Source organism: Vombatus ursinus, unplaced genomic scaffold (genome assembly GCF_900497805.2).
Source record: "Vombatus ursinus unplaced genomic scaffold, bare-nosed wombat genome assembly UNPS02015184.1, whole genome shotgun sequence".
Taxonomy (NCBI): Eukaryota; Metazoa; Chordata; class Mammalia; order Diprotodontia; family Vombatidae; genus Vombatus; species Vombatus ursinus.
In genome coordinates this window covers 551,712-564,338 of record NW_020954962.1, presented here as the reverse complement: position 1 = coordinate 564,338, position 12,627 = coordinate 551,712, and positions in this window count along the sequence as shown.

Here is a 12,627-nt window from a genome sequence, read left to right as displayed (position 1 = left end):
CCTTGGACACTTATTAGATGTGTGATCCTAGGTAAGTCACTTAAGGTATCTCAGTGCCATTTTCCTTTACTATATAAAGTAGGGATAATAAGAGCACTTATATGATATAATTATTTTACAGATATATGAAATAACATATTTAATACCTTATAAATGTTAAGGTGGTATATACATGCTACTTCTTATTTTCATATGTACCTATACCTATCTCATGACACCACTTTTCTGCCTTCTACTCTACTAAAAGAGAGTCAAAATTTAATTGATTGATCAATCATGATTTAATGGATTAATTGTGGGATAGTGGTGAATATAAACTGAACCTCAAGATTCATGTCTCTTAGGGTGGCAGTCAATAAGTCAAGGAAAATTAAGAAGAAAAAGTGTAAATGAGTTTGAGCATCCTCAGGTATGACCACATATTTTGCTGCTGTATTGTAATATCTTCTAGTACTTACTTTTTTTTACTAACTCTATACATTTTAGACTCCTGTTCATGGACAGGACATAGACTTACTGATGGTATGGTACCCTAAGCCTTGTCATCTCTCCTAATAGTAATTTTTATGAGTTTTTTCCCCAATTAGAATGTGAACTTGTGAGCAAGGGCTGCAATTTGATGCTGTTGTTGCTATTTGAATCCTGGTGATTCTTTCCTTTCATGCTATTCCTCCTCAAAAGTGTTTTGTTTCTGAAAACCCACAATATGCTCTTCCTTATATCAGCTGTCCCTTCTCATACCTCTCCCTCAACCTATGCATTAAGATAAATTTCTATACTTGACTGGGTTTGTAAGTTATTGCTTCTTTGATCCAATTCTTATGAGAGTAAGGTTCAATTCTTAGAACACAGAAAATACCTAACATTATTGTTCTCTTCACTATCTAATTAAATTGCCCAGCTCTTAGTTATATTGATAAGCCCAGTAGTCTTCCCCCTCCCCAAACTAAAATCATGTCAACTGCTTCCATCGCTTCCTGGATTTTTTTCCCTAAAGGGAGAAAAAATGGAAACAGTGTTAGATTGAATATTCTTGGCCTCAAAGATCACTGAAGACAGTGACTGCAGCCAAGAAAATAAATGATGCTTGCTGCTAGGAAGGAAAGCTATGGAAAATCTAAACAGCATACTAAAAGGCAAAGACATGACATTACCAACAAATGTCCATATGTCAAAGCTATACTCCCACTCCCCCCCAATCAATAGCAATGTATGGCTGTGAGAGTTGAACTATACGGAAAACTGAGTGCCACAAAATCAACACTTTTGAATTGTGGTGCTGGAAAAGACTTTTGAGTATTCCTTGGACAGCAAGGAGATCAAATAAATCAATACTTAAATAAATTGTTTCAGACTATTCATTAGAAACAAACTACTGAAGCTCATACTTAACACTTTGGATACATAATGAAAAGACAGGACTATATTTCTCAACTATAGTTTGTCAATTAATCAATAATATTTTTTATGCAATTAGTATATGTTGACTTCTATGGTAGGTGCTAGAATAGAAAAAAAATGAAGCAAAATATTACCAGATATCTCATGTGGGAAGACAACATGTGCATATCAATGAATATTTGAAATAAATGTGTTTATTTCTGACACTATGATGCAGAACTTAATAGTTATTTTAACTTGTATTTTTCTTTATTTTTAGAGAAGTTGAACATGTTTTCATATGATTATAAAAATGTGTTTTCTATATTTAAAATTAAATATGTATATACATATACACACATGAACATTCACAGATAGGCACATATATGTACATATATAACAAGTATACATATATGTAATGTAGGTGCATGCATAATCTTATATTTTCACACATATTATATACCCACATACACATATATATATACATACATACATATATGTACACTTATCCTTTGTTCACTTCTATCATATAGACTGAATGATACCACTACTATTTTAAGCAATTTCATAAGAACTTTATGAAGTTTTTACATGTAACATGTTGCATAGATATTATATATATTTTTCTCAATTCATGTATAAATTTATTTTAACTGGACAGTGTTATTTTTGTTTCAATGTAATCAAAACAAATATTGTATCCATAATTATTGCTTCTATTTAAAAATGAAAATAAAATTGTCTACATCGATACACTTGAGAGTAGTCTATCATTAACAGCAATCATTTCTTAAGTGCTTAGTCTGTGACAGGCATTGTACTAAGCTCTAGGGATTCAAATATAAATATGAAAAAGATAGAGTCTCTGGTCTTAAGGAATTTACAATCTAAGCTGGGAAAGAAGAAATACAAAAAAGATGCTGAAAAGCAGTGTGGAAAGTGGGAAGGAAGAAAGTACCTGGTAAGAGGGCATGACAGAGAATCCTAAATTAATTTTAAGTGTAGCCACATGGGAAATGAAGAGATGAGTCTCCTGGGCCTCCCTCCTTAAATAGAGGCTTTGGAGATAATGGTTGTAACTTTCAAATTACCAGGGAAAAAAAGGATTGATGAGATTTGAAAACCAAGATTGCTTGGATCTTGCTAGGTAATAAGATCTCCCAAAGGTGAGGTTGATGGGGCACATAGTGTGATGGAAAAGTTTATTCTATTATCTTATGCCATTTAGAGAGTTTGTTTTGTTTATATATCACTTAATAGATTAATAGATTAAGTGATTAATAGGTCTCACATTCCAGATTACTGTGCAAAATGTAAAATTGATCTTTACAGGATCAGACTTTCCTTTTGTCAGCAGACACATCCACAGCTGAGCTTCCTTTTTGGTTTGTCCCAGTTCCTTCATTAGTACTGGACCTATTTGTGCTTATTCTCTGTTCTTCCCCAATAGCTTGTTGGATTCCTACCAACTGAGGGGTTGATCTTCCAGTGTCCTAGCTTTTATCATTTCAGTAGTGTTCATGGTGCTTTCTTGTGAAATATATTGGAGTGATTTACTGTTTCATTCTCCAATGAATCATCTTTTGTCAAAACTCTCCACTGTGGCCTATCTGTCTTGGGTAACCCTACATAGTATAGCTCATAAATTCACTGAACTACACAAGCCCTTCCATCACAAGGAATTGATTCAGGAATGGTTTATTTTTCTCCATTACATGTAGATAAAAAAAAATTACCATTTTTTAAAATTTTAAATTATGAATTCTCTCCCACCCTCACCATCTCAGTCCTTAAAAAGGCAAGCAATTTGATATAGATTATTTAAGTACAGTAATGCAAAATGTATACATATTGACCCTGTTGCAAAAGAAAATGGAACCAGAAAAAAAAAGAATAATAAAGAAAGTTTAAAAAAGTATGCTTCAATCAGAATTCAGACTCCATCAGTTCTTTCTTTGCAGGCAGATAGCATTTTTGAACAAAAGTCCTTCCCAAAGGTCTTGGGACATTGTATTGTTGAAAATAGCTAAGTGATCCACATTTTATCAATGTACAACATTGTTATTACTATGTAGGATGATTTCCTGCTTTTGCTTATTTCTCTCTTTCCTTTCACACTATCCCTCTTCAAAAGTATTTTGTTTATGAGCACCCACAATCTGCTCTTCCTTATATCAGTTGTCCCTTCTCTTATACCTCTACCTCAACCTATACATTAAGAAAAATTTCTATACTCGACTGGGTTTGCATGTTATTTCTTCTTTGATCCAATTCTTATGAGAGTAAGGTTCAAGCTGTTCCCATCATTCCCACATTTCACCATCCAATGTAAAACCTTTTTTGCACATCTTTTATGTGAGATAATTTACCTCATTCTAACTCTCCCTTCCTCCTTCTCTCAGTACATTCCTCTTTATCACTCCTTAATTTTATTTTTTTTAATATCATCCCTACACAGTCAACTCATATTCATGTCCTCATTATATATTCCTTCTAACTGACCTAATAATAATAAAGTTCTTAGGAGTTGCAAATATCATTTTCCCATTTAGAAATGCAAATAGGTAAACTTTTTGAATCTCTTCTGATATCTCTTTCCTGTTTATCATTTTGTGCTTCTCTTGATTCTTATATTTGAAAGTCAGATTTTCTATTCTGCACTGGTCTTTTCATCTGGAATGCCTGAACATCCTCAGTTTCATTAAATGTCAATTTTCCCCCTGAAGCATTATATTTGGTTTTGCTGGGTATGTTATTCTTGGTTGTAATCCCTGCTCTTTTACCTCCCATAGTAACATATTCTGAGCCTTCCACTACTTTAAAGTGGTAGTCAGTAAATCTTGTGTAATCCTGACTGCCTTCATTATATTTGAATGGTTTCATTCAGGCTGCTTGCAAAGTTTTTCTCTTCTACCTGGGAGCTCTGGAATATGACTATAATATTCCTGGTAGTTTTTATTTTGGAATCTCTTTCAGGAGATGATAAGTGGATTCTTTCTATTTTTATTTTGTCATGTGGTTCTAAGATATCTGGGCAGTTTTCCTTGATAATTTTTGATACATGATGTCTATCATCTTGTCAACTGCAAAGAGTGATAGCTTTGCTTCTTCTATGCCTATTCTAATACCTTCAAATTATTTTTCTTCTCTTATTACTACAGCTAATGTTTCCAGTATGATATTGAATAACAATGGTGAGAATGGACATCCTTGTTTCACACCTGATCTTATTGAAAATACTTCTAGCTTGTCCCCATTACATATTATGCTTGTTGAAGGTTTTAGATAGATGTTATTTATTATTTTAAGGAAGACTCCATTTATACCTATGCATTCTAGTGTTTTTAATAGGAATGGGTGTTGTATTTTGTCAAAAGCTTTTCCGCATCTATTGAGATGATTGTGTGGTTTCTGTTGGTTTTGGTGTTGATATAATCAATTATGCTGGTAGTTTTCCTAATAGTGAACCAGCCCTGCATTCCTGGTATAAATCCTACCTGGTCATAGTGTATTATTCTTGTGATAAGTTGCTGTAATCTATCTGCTAATATTTTTTTTAAATTTTTGCATCTATATTCATTAGAGAACTTGGTCTATAATTTTCTTTCTCTGTTTTGACTCTTCCTGGTTTAGGTATTAGCACCATATTTATATCATAAAAAGAATTTGGTGAGACTCCTTTTTCACCTATTTTCCCAAATATTCTATATAACATTGGAATTTATTATTTTTTAAATGTTTGATAGAATTCACATGTAAATCCATATGGCCCTAGAAAATTTTTTCCTAGGGAGTTCATCAATGATTGTTCGATTTCTTTTTCTGAGATGGAGTTATTTGAGTATTTTACTTCCTCTTCTGTTAATGTGGAAAATTTATTTTTGTGTAAATAGGTATCCATTTTGCTAATATTGTCAAATTTGTTAGCATATAGTTGGGCAAAATAATTCCTAACTATTGTTTTAATTCCCTTTTCCTTGGTGGTAGCTTCACCGTTTTCATTCTTGATACTACCAATTTGGTTTTCTTCTTTCTTTTTTTTAATTAAATTAACCCAAGGTTTATATATTTTGTTGTTTTTTTTTTCATAAAACCAGCTCTTAGCTTTATTTATTAGTTCAATAGTTTTCTTAATTTCAATTTTCTTAATTTTTACTTTAGTTTTCAATATTTCCAATTGGTGTTTAATTGAGGATTTTTAATTTGTTCTTTTTCTAGTTTTTTTAGTTGTATGCCCAATTCATTGATCGCCTCTTTTTCTAGTTTATTTATGTAAGCATTTAGAGATATAAAACTTCCCCTAAGAATTGTTTTTGCTGCATCCCATAAGTTTTGGTATGTTGTCTCATTATTGTCATTCTCTTGAATGAAGTTATTGATTGTTTCTATGATTTGTTGTTTGACCCAATCATTTTTTAGGATTAGATTATTTAGTTTCCAATTATTTTTAGTCTATGTTTCCATGGTCCTTTAGTACATATAATCTTTATTGCATCATGATCTGAAAAGGATGCATTTAATATTTCTGCCTTTCTGCATTGGATTGTGAGGTTTTTATGCCTTAGTACATGGTCAATTTTTGTGTATGTGCCATGAACTTCTAGAAAAAGATATATGCCCATTCAGTTTTCTCCACAGGTCTATCATATCTAACTTTTCTAATGTTCTATTTAGCTCCTTAACTTCTTTCTTGTTTATTTTGTGATTAGATTTATCTAGTTCAGAGAGGGGGAGGTTGAGGTCCTCCACTAGTATAGTTTTGCTGTCTATTTCTTCCTGTAACTCCCTGAACTTCTCCTCTAAGAATCTGGATGTTATACCATTTGGTGAATGTATGTTTAGTAATGACATTACTTCATTGTCTATGGTGCCTTTTAGCAGGATGTAGTGTCCTTCTGTATCTCTTTTGATAAGATCTATTTTTGCTTTTGCTTTGTCTGAGATCAGGATTGCTACCCCTGCTTTTTTTTTTTTACTTCAGCTGAAGCATAATATATTCTGCTCCCACCTTTTGCCTTTACCCTGTGTGTGTCCCTCTGTTTCAAATGTGTTTACTGTAAACAACATATTGTAGGATTATGGTTTTAAATCCATTCTTCTATCCCCTTCTGTTTTATGGGAGAGTCCTTCCCATTCCCATTCACAGTTATGATTCCTATCTGTGTCTTTTTCTCCACCTTTTTGTCCCCCTGTTTATGCTTTTCTTTCTCCTTTCTCCTTTTTCCCACTCACTAGTGTTTTGCTTTTGACCACTGCCTCCTTCAGTCCCACCTCCCTTCTATTATCCCTTTCCTTTTTCTTCCCCTTTACCCTTACTGCTTCTTCCCTCCCTTCTATCCCCCCTCCCTTTTCTTTCCCCTTTTCCCTCCTACTGCCTATAGGGCAAGTTAGATTTCTATACCTAACTGGTTATGTTATTCCCTTGTTGAGCCAAATCTGAGGTGACTAACGTTCAAACAATGCTCATCCCCCTCCCTTCTTTCTCTGCTGTAATAGGTTTTTGTGTCTTTTCCTGTAATGTAATTTACCCTTGTCTGCCTCCTCCTTTCTTAGTACATTTTCTTAGATCAGACTAATCCACTTGCTTGGATCCATTTAACCCACTTGATTAGTTTTCTTTTTTTTTATCATTACATCAATGTCAACTTATATCCATCCCCTTTAATGTATTCTCCTTCAACATGGTGTAATAACAATACAGTTCTCAAGAGTTGAAAGTGTCATCTTTCCTTGTAGGGATGTAAACATTTTGCCCTTATTAGCAACATAATGTATCTTTCTGTCCCATTTACCTTTTTATGTCTCTCTTGAATCTTGTACTTGAAGATTGAATTTTTTGTTGAGCTCTGGTCTTTTTATCAGGAAGGTTTGGAAGTCCCCTATTTCATTGAATATCCATCTCCTCCCCTGAAAGATCATGCTCATTCTTGCTGGGTAGTTGATACTTGGCTGAAATATTTGGCTGAAATCCAAGCTCCTTTGCCTTACGGAATATCATGTTCCACACCCTACGGTCTTTTAATATAGAAGCTGCATGGTCCTGTGTAATCCTGACTGTGGTTCCATGATATTTAAATTGTTTCTTTCTCCCTGCTTGCAGTATTTTCTCTTTGATCTGGTAATTTTGGAATTTGGCTGTTGTATTTCTTGGTGTTTTCAGTTTGGGATCTCTTTCAGGCAGTGAGCAGTGTATTCTTTCTATGGTTATTTTACCTTCTGGTTCTAGGATTTCAGGGCAGTTTGCCTTTATGATTTCCTGAAAGATACTGTTCAGCCTGTTTTTTAATCACAATTTTCAGGTATACCAATAATTTTTAAATTGTGTTTCCTGGATCAATTTTCCAGGTCAGTTGTTTTACCCATGAGGTATTTTATGTTTTCACATATTTTTTAACTTTTTTGTTTCTGTTTGACTGATTCTTGCTCTCTCATGGAGTCATTAGTTTCTATTTGTTCAATTCTAATTTTTAACAATTTGTTGTCTTCTGTTAGTTTTTGTACATCCTTCTTTTGGGGCTTTAGACCAGCTCACATTCCCTTTTGATGTTGCAGATATGGGTTTGTTGACAATGTTGTCCTCTTCAGAATTTCTGTCTTGATCTCCACTCTTCTCATAATATGAATCTATGGCACTTTTCTTTTAAAGAGATTGAGCTCTCCTTCTGGGGAGCACAGAGTACTGACCCAAGTTTCTTGTGTTCGAAGCCTATGCCTTGGTCACTGGCTTTGTGTGCTGGGCCCTCTTATGTTGGCAATTGGAGGCTGCAAGGTTCTGGACACTTACCTGATATTGGGCTGGAATAAGCAAGGCTGGAACTTTTGGGTAATTCTTGGTTGCCTGCTTTTCCTTTCCTTTAGCTTTCTACAGCTCCTTTCAGATGGGTGCTGCAGTGTGTTTATCTGCCTGGGGTCTTTTGTAGTGCTGCTTCTCTTATTTTTGCTGAGGCACTGGGTGACCTGTTTGCTGTAGAATGCTGAGGCACCAGGATCTCCTTCTGGTGTGCTAAAGTGGGTCTTTCTATTGGCGGGTTTGGATGCCTCCCATTCCTTACTGCTCCCCTTCCCCTAGGTAAGAGGGGCCTTTCCTGTTAATCCCTCAAGCTACCTAGGCTACAACCAATCTCTCTGAAAAAGGCCTCATTTCTAAAATACATAGAGAATTAAGTCAAATTTATAAGAATGCAAGCCATTCCCCGATTGATAAATGGTCAAAGGACATGAACAGACAGTTCCCAGATGAAGAAATTAAAGTCATCTATAGTCATATGAAAAATTGCTCTAAATCACTTTTGATTAGAGAAATGCAAATCAAAACAACTCTGAGGTACCACATCACACCTATCAGATTGGCCAACAAGACAAAACAGGAAAATGATCAATGTTGGAGAAGATGTGGGAAAATTGGGACACTAATGCATTGTTGGTGGAGTTATGAAATTATCCAACCATTTTGGAGAGCAATTTGGAACTATGCCCAAAGAGCTATAAAAACGTGCATACTCTTTGACCCAGCAATAGCACTTCTAGGGCTATATCCCAAGGATATCACACAAATGGGAAAAGGACCTACATGTACAAAAGTATTCATAGCAGCTCTTTCTGTGGTGGCAAAGAATTGGAAATTGAGAGGATGCCCATAAGTTGGGGAATGTCTGAGCAAGTTGTGGTACATGAAAGTATTGGAATATTATTGTGCTATAAGAAATGATGAACAGCCTGACTTCAGAAAAACCTGGAAAGACTTGTATGGTCTGATGGTGAGTTAAGTGAGCACAACCAAGAGAATGTTGTACATAATAACAGCCACAGTGTGTGATGACTAATAGTGATAACCTTAACTCTTCCCAGCATTGCAAGAATCTAAGACATCTCCAGAGGCCTCTTGATGGAAAATGCTATCCACATTCAAAGAAAGAACTATGGAAGTTGAATTGTGATTTTTTTTCCTCTTAAGTTGACTTTTGTTTCCTCTTTCTGATGGTTCCTCCTATTGGTTTTAATTTTTGCTTATAACATCACTAATGTGTAAATATGTTTAATAGGAATGTAAATGTATAGCCTATGTCAGATTGTGAGCCATGTTGGGGAGAGGGTTGGGGAGGAAGGGGGAGAAAAACTTTAAATTCAAAAGCATGTGGAAGTGATTATTGAGAAATCAAAATAAATTAGTAAAAATTAAATTAAATTAAAAAAACAAACAAGACATCTAAGCTTTTTTTGATAATGGCTTTTAGGTACTCTACTAATTATTAAATTATATTTCCTCCAGCTATTTTCAAGATCTGTTGTTTTTTTTCCCAATGGCCAATTTCATATTTTCATTTTTTTGTTTTTTTTTGACTATTCGTTCTTTCTTGTTGTCTCATGAAATCATTAGCTTCCACTTATCAATCATAATTTTAAGAAATTATTTTCTCCAGTGAGTTTTGTACCTTTTTTTCAGTAGTTATTTTCTTCAGTAGATTTTTGTGCCTCTTTTACCATTTGGCCTATTTTGTTTTTTAAGGTGTTATTTTCTTCAATAATTTTTATACCTTCTTTACCAAGTTGTTGATATTTTTTTTCATGATTTTCTTGAATAATTCTAACTTCTTTTTCTAATGTTTCTGCTATCTCTCTCGTTAGGTTTTTAAAATCCTTTCAAACTCCTCTGGAAGTTCTTTTAGATCCTGAGACATATTTACATTTTTCTAAGAGGTTTTGCATAGAGCTACTTTGATTTCAGTTTCTTCTTCTGAGTTTGTGCTTTGATCTTTCTTGCCACCATAGTAACTTTCTATGGTTAAGTACGTTTGTGTTTGCTAATTTTTCTAACCACTTCTTAAAGTTTAACTCTATTTTAATGTTAGGCTCTTATCCCAGGGTGGAGAGGGCACTGTTCTAAGCTTCAGATTTTCCACACTGTTGTTTTCAGAACTAGATTTAGAGGAATCTATAAGTTTTCAGTTCCTCCAAGGTGATATGATCTAACAAAAAGTGTGGTCACTACTCTCCTAGCCTGTGTGCCAATCTGTGAGCTATGACAAGCACTGTTTTCTGCCCTGGAACTGTTATGTAGTCCTGCTTCCTGGTGGTTACAAGCTATATTACTCTAGTACTCTTCTTCACCTTGGCACTATGAGCAGGAACCTACACCCAGCAGCAGCAGCTAAGGGTCTTCTCGAATCTCTTTCTGGCCAGTTGTCCAACCCCCTTTCCATCTGTAGGCTGAGAGCTCCAGAAGCCCCAGAACATTCAGTACCTCCAAGGCCTGCTACTGACTTGGCAGGTCATGGACTGGGCTTACATAGACCCTGAGGGACTGTGCTCCACCCACAGCCCAGTAAGACAGACCTTAGCTGCAGATCTTGTAAGTTATTTTTGGCTTGAAAATTGTTTCACCCTACTTTTTGTTGTTTCTATTATTCTTTTTCTTTTTTTGGGGGGTGAAGTAATCAGGGTTAAGTGACTTGACCAGGGTCACACAGCTAGTGAGTGTTATGTGTCTGAGGCTGGATTTGAACTCAGATCCTCCTGACTCCGGGTCCAGTGCTCTATCCAATGTGTCACCTAACTGCTCCCTTTAGCATTCATTTTGAGGCATAATTTTAAAGTTTTTGGAGAGGAATTTGTAATAGTTTAGTCAAGTTCCTGTAATTACTCTGCCATCTTGGCCCCACCCACCCAAATAATTTATTTAATGACTATCTATCTATCCACACATATACACACTGACATATACACACATATATGTATATATACACATATGTATAAATTCATATATGCATATATGTAACTTGATAAGTATGGCACTCAATAAGTGAATTTATTTTGGTAGAACTGTCAATATTTTTGCACTTAATAGTATTTGATTTTCTTCAATTACATGTAAAGTTAGTTTTCAATATTTATTTCTATAAGATTTTAAGTTCCAAATTTTTCTCCCTCTTTTCATTTCCACCACCTCCTCAAGACAGCAAATGATCTGGTATAGGTTATAGATGTACAATCATGTTAAACATATTCCCATATTAGTCATGCTGTGATAGAAGAATCAGAACAAAATGGAAAAACCACGAGAAAGAAAAATAAAACAGAACAAAACAAAAAAAAATCCAAAACCAAAAAAAAAAAAGTAGTGAAAATAGTATGCTCCAATCAGCACTCAGACTCCATAGTTCTTTCTTTAGATGTGAATAGCATTTTCTATCATGAGTTTTTTGGAATTATCTTGAATCATAGTATTTCTGGGAAGAGTTAAGTGTATCAAAGTCAGTCATACTCCAGGTTGCTATTACTGTTCTCCAGGTTCTTCTCACTTGACACAGCATCAATTCATGTAACTCTTTCTGGGTTTTTCTGAAATCTGCCTGCTTATCATTCTTATAGAACAATACTATTCTATTTCATTTGAATACCATAATTTGTTCAGCCCTTCCCCAACTGATGAGCATCTTCCTCCAATTTTGAATTCTTTACCAACACAAAAAGAGCTGCTATACATATTTTTTGTACATATGGGCCCTTTCCCCCTTTTTTATAATCTCTTTGGGATAAAACCCTAGTGGTGGTATTGTTGAATCAAAGGGTATTGGTTCTCTAGGAAAACAAAGGATGACAACCAACCAAGTAGTAACAACAACAGCAGCATAATTTAGTCTTTTTTTTTTTTTGGTGAGGTAATCAGAGTTAAGTTATTTGCCCAGGGTCACACATAGTAAGTGTCAAGTGTCTGATGCCAGATTTGAATTCAGGTCTTACTGATCCCGGGGCCAGTACTCTATCCATTGCACCATCTAGCTGCCCCAGAATAATTTAGTCTTGAAGTTGTAAAGTATTGTATATATGTTCTTACATTTGATCCTTATTCCAAACCTATGAGGTAGATTCTATTATTTAATTTGTTTTGCAAATGAGGAAACTGAGTCTGACATGAGTTAAATATTTAAAGTTAAATAGTTAGAAAAGAAGAGTATGAATAAATATTCAAACTCAGGTCTTCCTCAATTTTATTTATTTGGTCACCCCATCTTGTCAAATTCCACAGCTATTGAGCTATGACAGTCACATCCTCCGACTTTTAATACAGGTTTCCTGTTACTACCTCATGATTCTTTGCTGCATTTATTTTTGATGTATTTATTTCTATAGCTAAGCTCCCGGGCCTAAGATCTGAGAGTCAAATCCTATCTTCCACAGATATACTACCCAGAAGAAAAGTGTATAGCTCTTCTGGCTTGTTATTTCAATCTTTTCCTAAGAACACCA